Source organism: Buteo buteo, chromosome 17 (assembly GCF_964188355.1).
Source record: "Buteo buteo chromosome 17, bButBut1.hap1.1, whole genome shotgun sequence".
NCBI lineage: Eukaryota > Metazoa > Chordata > Aves > Accipitriformes > Accipitridae > Buteo > Buteo buteo.
This window is the reverse complement of record NC_134187.1, coordinates 10,116,902-10,130,644: the sequence shown is the minus strand read 5'-3', so window position 1 is coordinate 10,130,644 and position 13,743 is coordinate 10,116,902. Positions and strand designations below refer to the sequence as shown.

General features: G+C 36.5%; 1 protein-coding gene across 1 annotated transcript in view; it reads right to left on the bottom strand.

Annotated features, from left to right (window-relative positions):
• The window catches only part of LDAH (lipid droplet associated hydrolase), a 127,082-nt gene that overhangs the window by 75,972 nt on the left and 37,367 nt on the right, over window positions 1-13,743 (bottom strand). The window lies entirely within an intron of this gene.

The following is a 13,743-nucleotide window of genomic DNA, read 5'->3' as shown; positions in this document are numbered from 1 at the left end:
TCCACAAATAAATTACCATTTACTCAAGATACTGAAGTGGTCATATGTATTATTTTCTTTATTAGAGAAATAACAAGACCTTAATTTACAAATTGAACTACTGATTCCCTTTGCTATCTACATACCTATTGCTGGGACACTTGTTTAACACTTAATCTGTTTTTCAAAGGAAGCTGTATTATGATTAAATTAGTAGAAGCATAGTCTGACAGAATGAACTAATAAACAGGAAAAATACTAAACCCCAAATTTTTATTAAAAGCATACAGAAGCACACTGAACTTCTTAAATAAGATATCTGTGAGACACTTCTTTTTATTTTGCATTCCCAGTCTTGCTTCCCTCTAACTGATTAAAGTAACTATTACCAAGGTATGATGAGATAACAGTACAAACTTTGAAGTATAATGTTTTGGTTGTCTCCAATTTTGGCAAGGCAAACACCATTAAACAGTGTTTTGTTATGCAGTTCTACACCAACATATGCATCCAGAATCACTTTAACATGCAAATCTTATATGGGTATTCTACATAACATAGACAGAAAAGTTTTCTGTATTTGAATGACTGCGTTTTACAGTCAGTAAGTTGAATAACCACAGAAAGTGCAATTTATAAGAATTTTCAATATCATATTATTAAAAAAAAAGTAAAACAAAATTAAAAAACCCAACTTGGCAAGGTAGAGGTTAGAGAACCATCACTGTATAGGAGCAGATCTAAATTTCCATCGTAAAGTGACCTCAAGGAGCAGATGCAGACATCTGAGCCTATGGGAAGCTGATTGTTCCTATTATGTTTCTTGTTTTCTGGACATGCTGAAGCCAAGTGAAAGGCTCTGTGAATTTCCTTCTTCACTTGCCCACACAAACAAAACTAGAAGGGACTTCCTTGCTAAGGCTGACTGCTATATAAAATATATCTTGATACAGGAACAAGTATAAAACTCAAAAGAGAACTAATTCAGGAATGAGTATAAAAAGTATAAAACTAAAAAAGAAAAAAAAGACCTGTAACACCATGCTTATGTAGCTCAGTTGGTTGTAAAACTCAAGTAAGGTCATTCTAACACACCAGGTATCCCAGTCAGCACACCGTTTTACTTTGCAGAATACTCTGTATGAGACAAGTAACCACAGAGCAGAAGAAAACAATGGTATGCCCTTACTTTACCAGAAGTTAGGCTTTTATCTAGGCTTTACCCATTTTTTTTCCCCAGTTTCGAAGTAATTTCATGCCTAGGTGTGCACATCTACACTTGCAAAATAACAAGTAATTTTGGTACTGGCAGCCTTTCAAAATCTTCCAGCAATTCTCCCCTCTTCCAGTAACCTCAAAATGAATCAGCTCTACCACAGCTTATTAAGGAAGAATCACTAAACATAGCCTGAAATAGTTAGACTACATACAAGCAAACAGGTACCAAACAAAACCCGTAACACCAGTGTAGTGGGAACCCCTGAACACGTTACTTTCCTGGGCTGCTGAGGTCTCTGGTCATTCCAGAGTAACAACAAAGACAGGCCACCAGAGCAGTTGTCAACATAACCAGGCTCAGCCTTCCCATACCAGGTGCACACCTCTCTGGCATTGCAGGAAAAAAAAATGATAAAAAGAGGGATTAGGAAGAAAGCAATGAAGTAACCTTGCATTGGCAGAGACTTCATAAACAATGAGAGGAAACAGAGTTCATGTATTCTTCAACTACCTGAAAGGAGGTTGTAGCGAGGTGGGTGTCAGTGTCTTCTCCCAAGTAACAAGTGATAAAGATGAGAGGAAATGGCTTCAAGTTGCACCAGGGGAGGTTTATACTGGATATTGGGAAAAATTTCTTCACCAAAAGGGTTGTCAAGCATTGGAACAGGCTGCCCAGGGGAGTGGTTAAGTCACCATCCCTGGAGGTATTTAAAAGACATGTAGACATGGTGCTTGGGGACATGGTTTAATGGTGGACTTGGTGGTGTTAAATTAACGGTTGGACTCAATGATCTTAAAAGGTCTTTGCCAACCTAAATGATTCTATGATTCTACTCGAAGATCTGGTGGTTGAGAAAATGAAGTCCCAAGACCTTCAGGAAAAAGCATGCACCTAGGTGCGCACGTCTACCTGAAAGGACTCCACATTCAGTCTGAGCCTCTGGATGGGATCACTGTACCAATAACGTCTGTCCAAGCAACGTACAGAAAATCTTGCAATTTCCATTATCTTGCTGATTTGCTGAGCTTACACCACAAAAAAAAGGCTAGGTTGCAAAAATCAGTCTAGGCCCCCCCAAAACCTACTTTGACTCTCCAAAAAGTCTATTTTCCTTGCTTTGCCTGACTAGCAGGCAAAGCCTGCAAATGTCTACCTTGCATGTTTCCCTTATGAATACTCATTTCACCTATGATCTGAAATAGCATCACTCAGTTTTGCAAGGGCAAATGTGCTTCACTGGTATTTGAATTATCTTGCACCATCAGCCTGAGACATGCAACATATGAGTCTCTCCAGGAATAATGCACACAGAGTATATTGTTTCTTAAGGTAATTCTTTACTGAAAAGCATATCAGTATCAAGACCTTTTCATGTTTGGCCAGATCTAACATCTTCCAATTGAAACTGAGGCATAGAACTGAATGAAACAACTAAAAGCAATTTCAGCAAATAGCATACTTTAACAACTTGCATTTGTACAGTTTAGCAATGAAAGAAAAACAAAATAATGATGTTCTGCACATCATCAAGACTGGGTAGATATAGCATAGGAGGTAAAGAGAGAACAGTGGCAATTGTGTGAGTGTTGAAGAGAACAAAAATGGCTGACTATCGCTTCACAGGAATTGATTCAGTTGGTGCATGATAAATGAGTGCTGCGCCGCAGTAGGCAAGTCAGCCTATTGAACAGTCACACCTATTGAAAACAGCACTTCAAAACTTTGGGAAGTTTAAACAGGTACAAATAGAGAAAGAGGGACTGAGAGCAACCAAGGGAGAGCTGAAGTTTGGAGCAAAGCAAGGCAGCTGGCCAAGGAAGACAACCATGTTATTCCACAGAAAGGTAATAAAAAGAATTATTTTAAAAGTAGGAGAAAATGACAAGGAGCACATTACAATGTTAAGAGGGGGAAAGGGGAAAATGCAAGCAGCTGACAGTATAACTGGAGGGGCAGTTATACAGTAGCAACAAGTAACAATACAGAATTTGTACTTCACAGCAACTGGACAGATCACTGGGTGACATTTTCTCAAGTGCTCGATCCTCCTACTGAATCCAAGCTAAAACTTTTAACCTGTTAGGCCAGTCCTGATTTCTTTTGAAAATCCATCCCAGTATTTTATTTAGAACTGTGATATAGACCAAGACTGAAATGTTCAAATAAGTATGACGCTTCAGAATAATACTAAAATAACACTTAACTTTATAGAGTAAAACTAAAATTACCTAATGGATTCCTATTTCACTAACTACTATAATGGCATTAGGATGGCATACAGTATAACTTAGTCCTTTTTCTTTACTCTTGTGTATATTCATTTTGAATGATACTATTTTAACAGAAGTATAAAGGAAAACGTAGGTTTCTATCTCCATTCGTCCATGGAAATGTTAAATTTAATATCTAGAATAACTACCTGTAATAAACAGATCCAAATTATTTAACAACACTGTCCAGCATCCTTTTTATTTTAAGGAGTGAACAACCCACTTAGGCAAACGTAACATTTTTCCATCTTTCATCTCTATCCTTCAAAATTGATGGATTATAATAAGTTTTCAGAATTATTTTCTTAGTTTCCCTGGTGCTGTAAACCAGTGCCACGCCACTGACTGCAAAGAGCTATGTCAGTTTATTCCAGCAGAGAACGTGACCCCATGCTACCAGTGCTGTGGGCCGTAGCACAAAACATATGCAAAATATTTTGCAATGCAGTGCTATCTCACAGTGCTCAATCAATGCTTCTAATTGCTACCTGTCTTGAAAAGCCTTGTAAGTCTCTGCTTGGGCTCCTCTTTGCACAAGGAGTGCAAGCTGACGGCAAGGGAAACCAGCTGTGGCTCAGTAACTCCCAGCATTGATCCCCACTGGATGTCAGAGCAACAGGGGGCTGCTGCTGGCTGGCACGACATGAAGTGAATCCAGCAGCTGGAAGAATCTAGTTCTCTGGTCTAACGCTCTCCACTGAGTTATGCTTTCTGCCATCATCGGAAAAGGCCACGATTTTGAACGAGGAGCACTCCATGCTCTGTCGTTCATTACTTTGCACAGCATAAGGCAAAAGAGAATTGGACAAAACAGCATATGTAGAAGCTTGAGTTTATTAAAATCGGTGGCAAAACTGAGGAGGGGAAATAGAATTTCACCTTGTACTTTCTTTAAATATAGCAGGTTTCTTTATCAATTGCTGATGTTTTAAATAACCATCTGCATGTGCTGTACAATGAGAATTTTAAGTCTTTGGGGACAAAACACATTTTTGTCAAACTGACCACTTTAAATTCTGATTTATATCTTCTCTTCTCTAGTGTTCTGTTACGCTACTGAAAAATTAATTCTCTATGTATTCTCTATTACCAGATTTATTCTCTATTACCAAGGAAACAGTTTCCTTTTTAACCTTCCTGAAGAAAATGCTGAAGGTTTCATTCTTAGTCACCTAGCTGAACTGCCTAGCATAGCGAGTATGGCAACAGGCGAAAGATACTGTGATGGCTTTATTTTTCTTGGAGTTTTACCTTATAGCTGAAATAGAGATTAAAGTGCCACCACTACAAAACTGATCTGTCATTATAGATGAATAAGGGATTTTTATTTTTTTTTTGGTCTTTGTTTTGCACAGGTGAGATGTGCTACATAGAAAGCAAACCCATTCACCTGTGACCCACAAGCAGCACTAGGGTCACAGTCGGGCAAAGGCTGATCTTCTCATTCATTTACATTAGCAGACATCGAAGCCATAGCTCATTACAAACTCTTTGAAACTGCCTGCAGCTTTACAGTATAATTTATATAAAAAGACAGCAACTGAATTTGACCTGCACTCTACACATAAACAGATCCAAATATGATCATGTAGAGTTTAATATATACTAAAGCGCATTCAGAAATACTGGTCTCTTCATGATTAATTGCAGGATAAAATTTCTTCCTCCAAATCATGTAAACACTAGTACGGAAGTCAGTGGAGTCTCTGACAGCAAAGACTCAGTGGTAGTATGTTCAAAACTACAGTTTTGTTCTGAAAAAAAATGTTACTACAATGGCAATCCCAGAGATTTGTACTAGTCTGCTATAACATTTAACACAACAGGGATTAATCTGGCAACTAAGCAGTCATCTGACCACACCAGTAATTTGACAGCTGTAGTAAATTAGATTATTTTAATAAATGTATTAATGCACAAGCCATAAAATTCAACATTTAGAAAGGTAAGAATATGTCTAGCTTAAAGAAGAAGAATAGTCCCATGCAGTATCAAAAGGAGGAAAAAAGAAAAACGCCTTCATCCTGCAAGCAGCAATGAGACCCCCTCATTCAGCCTGAGTCCACAGGACTGTATCATTTTGTTCTTTATTATTTCTCTAAGCACACAGCCCCTACTCGGATCTTGCTGAGAGATTTAAGTAGATACACTGGAGGTAAAAGTAATTCATTAATGAAGCTCATTATCTAAGAATGAGGCCATTTGCAGTTACTTCTTCCTGTGTAGTCTGCCTTACAGTTTCCTGCATTTCCCTGAAATGCCTACATTGCTCCTTAAAGAAAGGGAAACTCCTAAAACCAAAGCAAACAGAAAGACTCCATGTTCCAAACCTGATTATTTTTAGAATCTGGAATTATGTTTTGCATTGCTTATGGTTCCTCAGTATTACAAATGTAGGTCACTGTGAATTAAAAACAAAACTTCCATTAAACAATGGACTGATCCCATCAAGATCTGCAGTGTTTGTTGCAAGCTTTGTGGGTATCAAAATTAAATCAAAGGTCTGTATCATAAAGTAGAAATTCTTATTAATAAATGAAAGTATTGATCAGTTTTCTTCCTGCAGTTAACCTATATAGTGAACAAACTTTTTGACTCAACTATCAAAACAAATCCAGACCTGTTATACCTTCAGACAGAAAGGATTATTCTCTGTTATGGGGATAGTTCGTTTTCATTCTGTTAGCAGATGCAAATACATCTTTGAAACTGACTTGGATTAAAAGATTCCTAAGCATTCTCCCTGGGGATAATAATCTGAATCATCTCAATTTTTTGTTTATTAAATTATTTTACTTTTTTACTTTCACTGCAATAGTATGGTAAACATTTAAACAAGTTACTCTGAAACATCACAGCAGTCCTCATCTCAGTGAACTGTGACATGCCTTCTAAAGTCAAGACACGAAAAGATATAAATGTTACCTTTTCATAGGGTTCACATTCTTGAACACTTTTTTTTTCCCCCACTAACAGCCATCTGCATCTAATTAGAAGTGATGGTATCAGCTGGAGAACATACCTATGTCATGGGGTGAAAGGCGGAAAATGATCCATAAACAATCTCAAAACCTACATCCAAAGTTTCCTGGAATGCAGTAAAGACATTATACTCTCCAATGCATGAATGTCAAATTTTTTTATTTTTTTTTAAAGTCTTGTTTTCTGGAAAAGGATCCAGAAGACTGTATCAGGTTTCAAAAGTTGTTACTTTAAAACATATCTTTAAAAATAGAATTACACTACCCTTATTTGTAGATATGGATGTAAAATTCTGGTTCTTTTAACAGGGGAATTATTTGAATAAAGTACTAGAATGGATTAGAAAGTTATTCATGACCATTTTTAAATAATATGCCTACAAGTATTATGTTGACAGACCCAGTGGAAAACCTTGAAAGAAAGAGAGAATATAGAGAACCTATTTTTCATATAGCTATAAGAAATGTAAAGTCGTCATCTTAATAACATCCAACAAAAATTGGTCACTACTCCATCAAAGTCAATGGAATATAGAGCTATGCATTAAGTGGTACCAGAATCAGCTTAATAGTGTTTACATGATCATTACAAATAAATACATGGCTGTTAAGGTATGATGCTATTAGCAGTTAAAATTGTTATCATTTTGGTTGGCCAGAAAAGAAAACAATAGAGGAACTTAGAAATACCTCACATATGGCAAAATTTTATTTTCTTAGTTTTGGTTTTGAATGGAACAAGATTTTTAAATGCATGCTTAAAATGAAGCAGAACTGATAAAGTCAACACCAAATGTCAAGATTTCACTCAAAGGATCTATTTGCATAATTGTGGGCATGATTACGGGACCTCTATGAATAATTAACTGAATGTGGCTCAAAGGAAGGAAGTAAATGGAGTAGTGCAGCATGCCTACGGCTGCTTACGTTTCACACATTTAGATTTAAAACATTCCAGTGGGTTCATAACACGAAATGATCATTTGTTTCCTTAAAATAGACACCTAGCACTAAAACCAAACAGTAAAATGCAGATCTTACCAGGCAAAGACAAAAACTTCAACATTTAAGTGCCTCATAGTAACTTTTACATATGCACACACACTTCCTTAAGCTGCCTTTTCCAAGACAAGGAAGGAATAACTTTCTGTGCAGCAGCAATTACTGTATCAGGAGGGGCAGCGGGACAGCACTGAGCTGACAGTTCCTGTCCCATCCTGTGAAAACAACCAGTTCCTCTGTGTACACCCTGATGTAGGATCCCTTGCTGTTGATGAATACCATGTGAAGAGCTCAATGCGATTAATCAGTGCTGAGACCAGCTTCGTAAACAGGAAGCTTCTCCTCTCTATACATCAAAAAAATGACACTTCGGTATGAAACACTTAGTTATGAAACTAGCTTAATTCTACCTGGATGGCACACTTACAACGTGGTTCTTTTTAGTGCATCTACAGTGTGATACCATTGGACTGGGAGACATCTTGCCATGTAATTCTGCACTAAAATTAAGCAGAATTTTATTTGCGTACCTATGTGCTCTGGGACGCAAACATGACTACAGAGATCTCTAGCTCTATAATATTTAAACATAACTGACTGAATCTCAAAAGAACTTACATTAAAGATAACCCATCTTTCAATGATTCTCAGATATTTTAATTCATACTCCTAGGAAGCAGAAAATATTGTTGAAATAGAAATGAATGTGAATTAAATGTCTGCAATGTGAATTAAATGTGTGTATGTATAAGCTTAAAGTATGCATGTGAGATGACAGCTCAGCTGCCTTTCTACTGCTTTTCTCCCTTTACTTGTGTAATACAAGATGTAAATGCCTTTTAAACACAGCTATCACTGTGTACTTCAGTGGGGCCAGATACCTACCATTACTACTAACCAAACAGTGCTGAAGCCCAGATAAGGATTTGCTGGTCAAAAACCTTCTAAGCACTACAGACACTAATTCTGAAGTGTTTTTGTACTGACTGAACAGATTGCCAATAGCTCTGATTCACCTGATTCAGCAGTGTAGGTATTCTCCAACATGAGCAATCATTAGAAACATCTGTACTACTTAAAATAAATGAGAGTCACAAGCTAGATAAATTACCAAATGCATACTGACTCCCTGTGCCTGCGTAACTTCTTTCCTTTGGGGTTATACACAACAACAAGGACAAAGGCTGTTAGCTAAGGATGAGTCCCTGTTTTTAGGAGCCCAGTTCTCGGAACACCTAGCTTTCACGATCTCCTCTCCTGTTTGCAGCAGTGCAGACCACAATCCCACTCCCCACCATCACCACACATTCATGGTGGCCATCATCTCCAAGGCCACCGCAGCAAATGGTTACACAAAAAAAGTGTTATTGGAAAAGTATTCTTAGCTACCATTAATTCCACTTAGCAAGCGGAAACTAGTGAGAGAGCCAACTACATCTGATCAGCCAGCTCTTCTTGGACCACAAGCAAGTGTCCTGGGAACCACCAGTGGCCCACAGACCACAGTTTGGGAATCACTGTCCTAAATAACTCATAACCCTCTTATTATAGAACACCATGTTCCTTGTCTTGCTCAGGCTACTATTTTAGTTTTTTTCCTGCTAGCACAGCATATCATGATGGTAGAAACTCAAGGCTCATATCTGCTAATCATGCCCACACTTTTATTGTCATTTGGTGGACAACTATCTAGCAATCAATGAGATGATTAACTTCCTGAAGTGTAAATTCAGTTTTACCCAAATTATTTCAGTCTTTTTTTTTTTTTTTTTTAGATTTATATCCTTTCAGCTAGAGGCAGAATCTCACTAATAGTCAATCCTGCAGTTTCATCAGAAGTCAGAGGGCTGGAAAAGCAAACTCTATTCAGATGAATTCTAACAACAGCTAAGAAGCAATATCTCAAATAAATTCAAGCTGCACATGGCTTCCAAAATTTCCTGTAACACTACAATTTATTTTTTTGATACAAAACTTCCATTTCACTTCAAAACTTCACACTGATGGTACATTAATATTTTGGGATCACATAATCAATATCTTCACAGATAATTTATTATCCCTCCACCACTTCCATGCTCTTTCCCCATATTGCTTCTTAAGGATATAATTCATTTTCAAAATGGTGTGAAGGCACTACTCTTCCCTGCATAAAGAGAAAGCAACAGAAACACTCTTTCGGTGGACTACAAATCAATCCTTACCTGCCTCTTTTTATCATGGAAAATGAACTAAGGATAGTTTAACAGATTTCAAGGACACGCTATTATCTTCTACAGTCCATGGGACATAAAAGGTCAAACTAGAATTTTATCTTGTAACTTGACTATTAAGAATGCCACTTAAACTTCCCTGTCATTCAGAAGCTACCTAATACCGATTCAGAAACAAAACAACAGAAAGTTTAGTAGACAATCTGTTCCAAAGGATAAACACGCCTTGCTAAAACAATAAAAAGTATTTGTATTGCGATTGTGTATAGCTCAATACTCATCTGTACAGTTTAGAAAGTTCTAGAGATTTATCTTTAATATAATTTATCATGTGACCAAATATTGTATCATTAAGACATGACTGATGACTACCCATTTATTAGGTATATGATATTTTAATGCATCAGTTGTGCCTCTTTAATCAATTAAGATATGAATCACACTATTCCGTATTTCTATAGCACTTGGCATACACAGAATATTACCAAAAATCAATAAATCATTTACTTCCGACTTCATTTTTCATTATTTCTCAATCTTACTTCACTACAAAAAAACTATCTTGGTGGTCCTAAGGAAAAACAAAACCAACCTTTGTTCTTCCATTCTAATTTCTGTCTGAGACGTTGTATTTCTTATTTCTTATCAAACCACAGCAGATGTCCATAGAATTAGACCATTTTAAGACATGGCTATGTATGTACACCTGCTTTCTATACAGCCTTTACTGGCAAAAGCCAACCAGAGTGCTAAAAAAGGGGGGTGAAGGATGTGTTGGAGAGACTGAGTGTCAAGGGTTTCCTATCTAACCTCCAATTTTCCACAGCTTTTAAAGAAATTTTGGGCGAGAGTGAGTCTTTTAGTCCTTAAAGTGAGATATTCATAACACAGTACTTGAATTAGCAATGTGTACAAAATTAGCAATGAATAATTTCAGGATTTGTTCATTGATATGTGTTAGTTTTAACTAGCAGTTTGTTTCCTATCAAAAGAAGTTGGAAGGCTGTTGAAAAGCTTCCAGCTGGCTACGATTCATTGCCACCAGAGGATCTACTCCTAAACATGGATCTTTAGTCCTTCCGCAGCACTCCAGCATTTCTGTTCAACTAGATTTTGTAATATAAAGTTCAGAGCTTCAGTCTCCACAATTCATAACGTATTGTAATGCCCACCCTCACAAGCTGAGCAGCTATACCAGCACTTTGACAGAATAATTTGAGTGTGAATAAATATGGAGTATTTTTTGTCTTAATTTTCAGTTTTACCCCTTTTTTTTTAAAAATCAAGTTTACAAAGTATTTACGAGTAACATTGTTTAGTGATTTAATTTCTTTAAAAAGCACCAAAGTACTTTTTCATTCTTTCCTTAAACTGTTTTCTGTTCCTGTTTAAGGGAAATCATACGTTTAAAAGAGAGAAATTCAACACAATTTATTTTCTTCTGATTTCACTACCTATAAAATGAAACATTCATTGATGGCTATACACCATGAAAATATGACCTGCCTTTAGTCTTGAAACTAAGGCAAAAGACCACACATTTAATCTCTAGGAAAATACTAACGTACTGATACTAGCATTCAGGCAGTAGCCTGTGTTGACAGTGTTGACACTGAGCTATAGTGTACTTCTAACATATTCATATAGGAAACAATAACTTGCAGCTTAAATAAACCCTCACAACATCTAATACGTTACTTGGTTGGATGTAGCAGAATATCTTACCAGCTCAGAAATCTCAAAAGAGGTGTACTGCAAATTCTTTAATGGAGTGACACAAAAAAAGAAGCTTCAGAACTTAAAAAAAATAAATCAACTGTGGGTATACCTGCCTATTTTTTTTTTTTTTACTTTTAAGGAAAAGTTTGCCATATCTTAATTATGATCTATTTGTATACATATTTCCTTTCTTATAAACGTGTCTTTATAAGGTAGAAATTAACCAAATGATGTGCAAATACCTGCACCTTAAAAAGACTTACAATACAAACATAATACATTTGGCATGGTAAACAATTGGAGTAACTAACTAGGCAGGAGTTTTGGTATTATAAAAGAACTTGTTCCTAGGTAGCATCTGTTCAAGAGGCACGAATATCTTAAACATTAGCAAAACTATGAGTCAAGGTCTCAATATCAGGCAATGAAAAAAGGCAACACTTTTAAGATTATATGAACATTTATAAAGCAATACAGATTACGCCAGTTTTAAACAAGAGAGAGCTAGAAAACTGCTGCTCTTTTTGTAATTTTGCCTACACCTATGGATTGATGTTGTCCTGTTTTACAGTCACAGCAGTGTTCAAAACAACTGCTTTTATAAAAGCTGAGGAGGATAAGCTGAAATTGAGGCATAACTTTTTTATTGCACTCACTGAGCAAAAATTGGTTTCAAATCTTTTTGTGCAGTGCATTGATTGCTAGGAGCAGAATTTCGGCAATGAAATGTTCAATTAATGTTGTGTGTCTCTGTGGAGCATAGCTTGCAAGAGCTCTCTGAATAGAAGGATATCATACAGAAGTAAAAATGAAGGGTGTAGCTTTGTTCGGTTTTCAAATCGCTATGTGACATGCCCCCAGTAAATTAGGAAGTAGTCTGTGATTGATGGCCGCTGTTGGAAAACTTGCATTAGATTTTGAAAGTCTCAGAAAGACTATTTGATCTAAATATAACCAGGCACATTATTCCAACACAATTTGCTTCATTTTAAACCCTTTCTTACTTTACAGGCAGCATCATTTATATGTTAAGTATACTATTTAAACACTTGCACACTCTAAATCAGCGGTCTCCAAAGTCGGGGGCATGCACAATAGGGTGCTGGAAGAAAATATTAGAAATGCAGTAGTACATGTATATAATAGTATACTAAAAAAAACGTATTGGGGGTGCATGCTCAAAAAAATCTTTTACTGACTGAAATTCTTTACTGATACTAGTGCATGATCAAAAAGTTTGTAGATCACTGTTCTAAATACATCAGTACAAATTCTTCTTTCCTAGTAGCTTCCCCTCTCCCCCGCCTTTTTTTTTTCCATTTTTGTTTTACTAGATTCCAATCTGAAAAACTTCAAGAATCAATGGTGTCAGAGATTCAAACATTGTCTTCGTCAATTTATGCCCCCCATCCTTCTTATCAAGAGATACTGAACACTCTCAGAGGATTTGCATGAGGCTATTTTAAATAAAGCATTATGAAATGCCCATCAGAAGCATGAAGGAATACATGGAATTTTTACAATAACAGTTTTGTGCCTGGTTCTTTGCCAAAATATCACCTTCTGGTTTTATGCAGCATATTAATAACTGCTGTGGTTTTCACAACCCTACATAGCGGTCCTTGTTACGGGAACTTTGCCTGAGAAATCCAGAACCTAGAAAGCAACAAAGAGCTGCAGAGAACAGAATTATCTGTCCCTATACATGTACTTCTGTTGGTTCTTGGGGTTCTGGGGTTTTTTTGCTATAATGTCACAAAATGTCAATTAAGAACTCCTGTAGGATGCAGGAGCAGAACATGAGCAATGAGTCCATGATTCCCTATTCCTTTCAGTCACCCGGGAAACTACAAAGATGATAAATTTTTAGTTTAGTGGTTTTGATCGCACCTTTATAGTCAATTCGTGAAAGTTACACTTTTGGCAATAAATAAGTAAAAGATAGGGATAGCTATCTTCTAATATCCAAAAGTTGCTTTTCATTTCTTTTGCGTCATAAGGATGAGAGAGAATTACCCCAAATCTCTTCTCTCACTGCAGGCAACCTACATTGTCATAAAATGGTAAAATATAAGGCCTTCTAGACACTCTGTGCCTTCCCTTGAGTTTGTATAAAATAAACCATATTCCTTTTGTTACATTCAAAACTACTGTAAAGCACAGTGTATTACCTATGGCAACTGTACTAACATAATTATTTCCAAAGGTCACTAAGCTTTTCAGGGTTCCCTTAGATGACTAGCTTGAAAAAGACTCCTTATGGAATATTCTGGAATACTGTCTAAATGTATACTAGTGACAGGACGTGAGCTTCCTGCTCCTGTGCTCCTAATAAAATAAAAAATGAAAACCATCTCATA